Consider the following 7,319-nt stretch of genomic DNA (forward strand, 5'->3'; position numbering starts at 1 on the left):
CGACACACCCTCATCGGGCTCATCTCGGATGGGGATGAGTCTGTCTACAGGAGGGAGGTGGACCGGCTGGTGTCCTGGTCCAGCGGTAACAACCTGGAGTTCAACGCCCAGAAGACAGTGGAGATGATCGTGGACTTCAGGAAAGTCACAGCCCCCCAACCCCCCCTCACCATCTCAGACTCCCCCATCTCCACTGTGGACTCCCTCCGCTTTCTCGGCACCAACATCACCCGGGACCTGAAGTGGGAGCCCACCATCACCCAGAACCTCAAGTGGGAGCCCACCATCAGCTCCATCATCAAGAAGGCCCAGCAGAGGATGTACTTCCTGCAGCAGCTGAGTAAATTCAAGCTGCCAGCGAGAATGATGGTGCAGTTCTACACAGCCATCATTCAGTCCATCCTCACCTCCTCCATCACCGCATGATACGCTGGAGCCACAGTCAGGGACAAACAGAGACTACAGCGCCCGCCCTCTGCTGAGAAGGTGATCAGCTGCGGACTTCCATCTCTGCAGGACCTGTACCTGTGCAGGACCTTCTACTTACTCCCAAAGGCATTCATATAAAGCGTTGCAAACATTCAAATAGTTCAACGTACAGCAGATACAGCAAGTTCTTGTAATATCCAACCTGAGACACATCATCAGGATTGTACAGCTACATATTTAGCACTGGTCTATTTCTATGTTGTCAAAAGTGACAGAAGCGCATCTTTTTCAGATGTGAAGGGCCGTTGATCATAGTTAGGAGCACACTAAGTTTACTTGGAGCTGGTGTACTTGGTCACGGCCTTGGTGCCCTCGGACACAGCGTGCTTGGCCAGCTCTCGGGGCAGCTGATTTTGAAAAAGAATTTGATAGTATTCAGAGGGAATTTATAATGTTTGTCTTGAGTATTTTAATTCAATTTTGGAAATAATGTTATACAATGGTTTAAAACTCTCCATAAGCAGCCTACTAGTCCAGTGATAAACAATGGGCACATCTCGATTGCTTTTCCAATAACCCAAGGGATGAGACAAGGGTGCCCTTTGTCACCATATTTGTTTATTCTATGTATTGAGGTATTGTAGTAAAATAACAAATAACACAAGAATAAAAGGCTTGTTACCAAATGGTGAAGAAGCTAATGTTAGAGAGCGATGTGTTTCACTAGATGTAAGCACTATATTGTTCGGCGTAGGGATACGCTCTGTTCAATTAATAAAGGCGGAACCGCCTGTAAAGTCTGAGGAATAAAGTCTGGCGGTAATGCAACAATTGGATGCCAACCGCCATAAAACAACAACAACAACTATTCTAGTCACAAAGACATATCATGACCTCATGGGCTTTGTAACACCAAAGCAATGGAAGGAGTACTTTTACGGACTACGACAGTCTGAGGACTACGAAAAGTCTGAGGAATAAAGTCTGGCGGTAATGCAACAATTTGATGCCAACCGCCATAAAACAACAACAAAAACAACAACAACAACAACGGGAGATGGCGGAGGAGAGTGGATCGGTGGTCGAAGACGTTCTGGACGGCGTGGAGGAGCAGCCTTTTCTGGCTGCACGTGCCCGGAAACGTAAAAAGTCCCTTAGCTCGTCCGAGGGTTCTGGGAATGAGCAGCAGGATGAGGCTGAAGCTATTGATATCCGGAGTGAGAGCAGAGACTGTAAGGTGATCATAAAGCTTCCACAGGATAGTGCATCCTTTAAGGAGTGGAATTCAGTGGCATTGTCAAAGAGCCTAACTGTAGCTGTGGGAGTGATCAAGAGTGCGAGTGTCCTTAGAGATGGCTCGCTGCTGGTCGTGTGCAAGGACGCGGCTCAGCAACGGAAGGCGATTGGAACTAAAGGACATTCTTGTGTCTGATGCTGAAAGAAACACGGTCAGAGGAGTTATCGTAGGTGTCCCTACGGCGACGTCTGTGGATGAAGTTAAGGAGAATTTGACTGGAGCTACGGTGGTGGACGCTAGGCGGTTGAAGGTGACCCGGTCTGGGGTAAGATGTGACAGCTTGTCGGTAATGGTAACACTTGAAGGGAGGTGCCTGCCTAGTAAGGTGTTCATTGGGTTCATGTGCCATGACGTTAGGCCATATGTTCCACCGCCCCTGCGTTGCTTTAAGTGCCAGCGCTTTGGGCATATTGCAGCGGTCTGTAGAGGGAGGCAAAGATGTGGTAAATGTGCAGGAGATCACGAGTATGGGAAGTGTGACGTGGGAGCAAAACTGAAGTGCTGTAACTGTGGGGAAGAACATAGCTCTGCCTACGGGGGATGCAGGTTTAGCAAAAGAGCTGCTGAGGTGCATAAAATAAAGGTCTCTCAAGGTATATCCTATGCAGATGCAGTCAAGAAAGTTTCAAGTAACGAGTTTAGAGTAAATACAGAGAGAGGAGCCAGCGCTGCTCCCAGCCAGGGCGAAATGAGAAAGGCCAGCGTGGCTCCCAAGAAGTGTGAAGGTTTCAAGAGTGGAGGTCCCAAGTGTGCAGGTTCCAGAATTAATGAGAATACCCTGGTTGTGGATAGAGAGGATTTTGTACTCTTTATGGTGGATGTTGTAAACTGTGCTGCTCAGACTCAAAGCAGAACTGAAAGGATCAGGATCATTGCTAAAGCTGCAGGGAGATTCCTTGGAACAAAGGAGCTTGATTGGGCAAATATAGAAAACAGGCTAAAGGCGCTAAACGGGAGTCGGAGTGATGGGGGTCTGCTTTTGGGGAGTCAGGGTGATCAGAGTGACGAGATGGGGGTGGGGGTGGTCTCCTGTCCTCGTCCAGTCTCGTAGACGCACGGCTACCAAGCAGCGACATCAGTGGAAATATTAAAGCCTATAGAATGAAGCCTAAAGAATAAAGCTGTACAATGGAAGCACCGAACGTCAAAGAAGGAGAGGAAGATGAAGAAGAGTCTCCCTGGAATAAAGCCGGTTGGTCTCTGAAACAACAACAACTATTCTAGTCACAAAGACATATCATGACCTCATGGGCTTTGTAACACCAAAGCAATGGAAGGAGTACTTTTACGGACTACGACAGTCTGAGGACTACGAAAAGTCTGAGGAATAAAGTCTGGCGGTAATGCAACAATTGGATGCCAACCGCCATAAAACAACAACAACAACAACTTCTGTCGCGGAACCGGAGCAGTGAACAGTGCGGCTACCAATGAAAACGACACATGTTGTTGTTGTTGTTGTTTTATGGCGTTTGGCATCCAATTGTTGCATTACCGCCAGACATTATTCCTCAGACTTTCGTAGTCCGTAAAAGTACTCCTTCCATTGCTTTGGTGTTACAAAGCCCATGAGGTCATGATATGTCTTTGTGACTAGAATAGTTGTTGTTGTTTCAGAGACCAAGACAGAGTCTGAGGACAACGAAACGTCTGAGGAATAAAGTCTGGCGGTAATGCAACACTCGGATGCCAACCGCCATAAAACAACAACAACAACAACAACCGGCTTTATTCCAGGGAGACTCTTCTTCATCTTCCTCTCCTTCTTTGACGTTCGGTGCTTCCACCGTACAGCTTTATTCTTTAGGCTTCATTCTATAGGCTTTAATATTTCCACTGATGTCGCTGCTTGGTAGCCGTGCGTCTACGAGACTGGACGAGGACAGGAGACCACCCCCACCCCCATCTCGTCACTCTGATCACTCCGACTCCCCAAAAGCAGACCCCCATCACTCCGACTCCCATTTAGCGCCTTTAGCCTGTTTTCTATATCTGCCCAATCAAGCTCCTTTGTTCCAAGGAATCTCCCTGCAGCTTTAGCAATGATCCTGATCCTTTCAGTTCTGCTTTGAGTCTGAGCAGCACAGTTTACAACATCCACCATAAAGAGTACAAAATCCTCTCTATCCACAACCAGGGTATTCTCATTAATTCTGGAACCTGCACACTTGGGACCTCCACTCTTGAAACCTTCACACTTCTTGGGAGCCACGCTGGCCTTTCTCATTTCGCCCTGGCTGGGAGCAGTGCTGGCTCCTCTCTCTGTATTTACTCTAAACTTGTTACTTGAAACTTTCTTGACTGCATCTGCATAGGATATACCTTGAGAGACCTTTATTTTCTGCACCTCAGCAGCTCTTTTGCTAAACCTGCATCCCCCATAGGCAGAGCTATGTTCTTCCCCAGTTACAGCACTTCAGTTTTGCTCCCGCGTCACACTTCCCATACTCGTGATCTCCTGCACATTTACCACATCTTTGCCTCCCTCTACAGACCGCTGCAATATGCCCAAAGCGCTGGCACTTAAAGCAACGCAGGGGCGGTGGAACATATGGCCTAACGTCATGGCACATGAACCCAATGAACACCTTACTAGGCAGGCACCTCCCTTCAAGTGTTACCATTACCGACAAGCTGTCACATCTTACCCCAGACCGGGTCACCTTCAACCACCTAGCGTCCACCACCGTAGCTCCAGTCAAATTCTCCTTAACTTCATCCACAGACGTCGCCGTAGGGACACCTACGATAACTCCTCTGACCGTGTTTCTTTCAGCATCAGAAACAAGAATGTCCTTTCCACCAAGACGTTTAGTTCCAATCGCCTTCCGTTGCTGAGCCGCGTCCTTGCACACGACCAGCAGCGAGCCATCTCTAAGGACACTCGCACTCTTGATCACTCCCACAGCTACAGTTAGGCTCTTTGACAATGCCACTGAATTCCACTCCTTAAAGGATGCACTATCCTGTGCAAGCTTTATGATCACCTTACAGTCTCTGCTCTCACTCCGGATATCAATAGCTTCAGCCTCATCCTGCTGCTCATTCCCAGAACCCTCGGACGAGCTAAGGGACTTTTACGTTTCCGGGCACGTGCAGCCAGAAAAGGCTGCTCCTCCACGCCGTCCAGAACGTCTTCGACCACCGATCCACTCTCCTCCGCCATCTCCCGTCTCTCCAGACCGGAGACTAGCTCTTCTTCTTCTTCTTCTTCTTCTTTGGTGTTTTATCGTAGTCCTGTCGCATTACCGCCAGACTTTTTCATGTCTCCTATCCTGCATTATATACCTGGTGTACTAAGACTGAGTATTCTGCAAAGATGTCACAGTCAGATGGCACAGGAGAGAGTGCACAAGCTGAGCGAAACGCTGCAATGAACCCAACAGTTAAGGTGAAAATGTATATGAAGCAACCTTTATTTTCAACCAAAACAATCATCAAGCGCTAAGTATGGTTTAAACAACTTTTCAAAGATTTCAGGACAAGTACAATATCTTGAGAATAGGATCAATACAATATACCAACTTCTTTTTAGGAAGGTCAGCTCCAATTAATTAGACCATACACCAGCTTGAAAACTCTGAAGAGATTGTTGAATACAAATGCTCTAAGAATAGAAGGCAAAGATGCAATTAAAATAGAGTTCATTTATTTTGAAAATTGTGGATTTAATTAAACAACCTCCAATCAATGAACTGCTCTTTAAAAGCCTCCTGGTTTGTCAAGTTGCATAAAAATGAACTCAATGTTTTCCCCCTTTTTTCCAATTAAAAGAACCACATTTATTCACTTTCAATTGCAGGAAAGATGCACATAAAGCATGGTTGCATTTCCAATACCATCCCCCAGACATGATGCACGGCGTCCAGATGCAAGTGCTTGAATTCAAATATTCTTATTGGAGGAAAACCATTGCTGTGGGTTGACTGCATTGAAAAAGGTGTAATTTTGTAGAATTATCTTTTGGATACATGTAATTTTTCTCTTATCAACATTGTAGTAAAAGATTGAGACTAGATGTTTCAACTCTCATCCAAGAGTCATTCTTAAAGGCGCCATAACATGCTTTTTTCACGTTTCGTAGTCTATCCTAAGTGTATAATTGATAATAATAAGAGGGGGGATGATGACGCGTGCCTGTGGGTATGACGCGGTCTTGTGTCTACCCCCCGTCAGTTTGGAGATTCGAGGAAAGGAGATGGTCTGTAATATAGCTAAACACTGCGGGAATCAATCAAAAAAACACTCTGGGTACATATATGAAGCACAAATAGCAATGTAAGAAGGTTAAAAGCTCTGAAAAGTCGATTTTGCATGTTATGGGACCTTTAATCTGCGGATCTAGTAGATATTTATTTGATTCTGATTAGGCCCAAACCACCGCACAGAACCGCCTGATAACAGCTGTTTACAGTTTCACTTGAAACTTCTCTTCTTTGCATCCTATTGTTAGCTGGCTGTCGCTCCCTCATCACAGAGGACCTGATTGATTTGTGAAAAATATCCAATGTTCATCTGCACGTCAACAATACAGATTGGGCGGCCTGAAAACACCTTTTTGCTTTGTGTAGAACTTGTTTTTGCTCGAGGTCGGCAGCCCTATGTTAACTAAAACAACTGGAAAAAGGATTATGTTGAATGGCGGCACCCGGACGGGTTTCTGGAATAAATCGGTGGAATTCCGCATTCGTCCAGGAGTGTTCCATTGTAGAAAAAGATTCAGTTGTTTCATCTGGACTCTGTTTTAAGAAGAAAACAAGTTTCGTACTTGTTTAAAGTTTCAACTCTCATCAAAGAGTCATTCTCAATCTGTGAATAGCGTCTGGGAAGTCAGATATTTATCCTAATCTGACTAAGCACCGCCCTCTGGGCGGACACTCCTGATAAACGGAGTATTTGGTTTCACTTGAAAATAAATTTTTCTTTACTAACAGCCCTGTAATGGGCCATCTACATCCTATTGTACACTGACTTTTCGCTCCCTCCTCACCAGAATGCCCTGGGCGGAAGACACAACTGAATCTTTTTCCATTCTGGAATAAGGTGAATAATTAGAAGGGGGGAAAAAAAATCAAATACTTCCAGAAACACAGCAAACTTTAAAGTGACTGGTGAACTTCTCTAGCGCTCAAGTGCCTATGACCGACTCATGCAGTTAAGAGAAATATATTTAGAATTTTCAGAATAGCAAATTTTTAAAGGTTTACAATTTTACTCCTGTGAAAGCTCAGCAGACACTGTGCAATTAGATGAGTTTTTAGCCAATTTGTTTTAATTTGACAAATAAAAATATAGGCGAGCACTTTTTTGTTGAATTAACGTTTAGAATACAAGTTGTGTAAATTCTGCATAAACTTTGACTAGTGCAATTCCAGTAATTTTACAATACAATACAACAATTTATCCACAAATATCTACTTGGTCTAATACACACTTGTAGTGTTCCATCTACATTGAACTACACTGCAACATAGTGGTGAGGGTGTATATGGAGGGCTATAGTGGCTTTAATCAATATTTCTACCCGTTTTGTGCCGTTTGTTAGTTATTAGGGCTTGGCCGCCATATATTGCAGCTTCTCTTGCTCCAATCC

This window comes from Eucyclogobius newberryi, unplaced genomic scaffold (genome assembly GCF_026437365.1).
Source record: "Eucyclogobius newberryi isolate DKJ021-1_F unplaced genomic scaffold, fEucNew1.0.hap1 SCAF_15, whole genome shotgun sequence".
Lineage (NCBI taxonomy): Eukaryota > Metazoa > Chordata > Actinopteri > Gobiiformes > Gobiidae > Eucyclogobius > Eucyclogobius newberryi.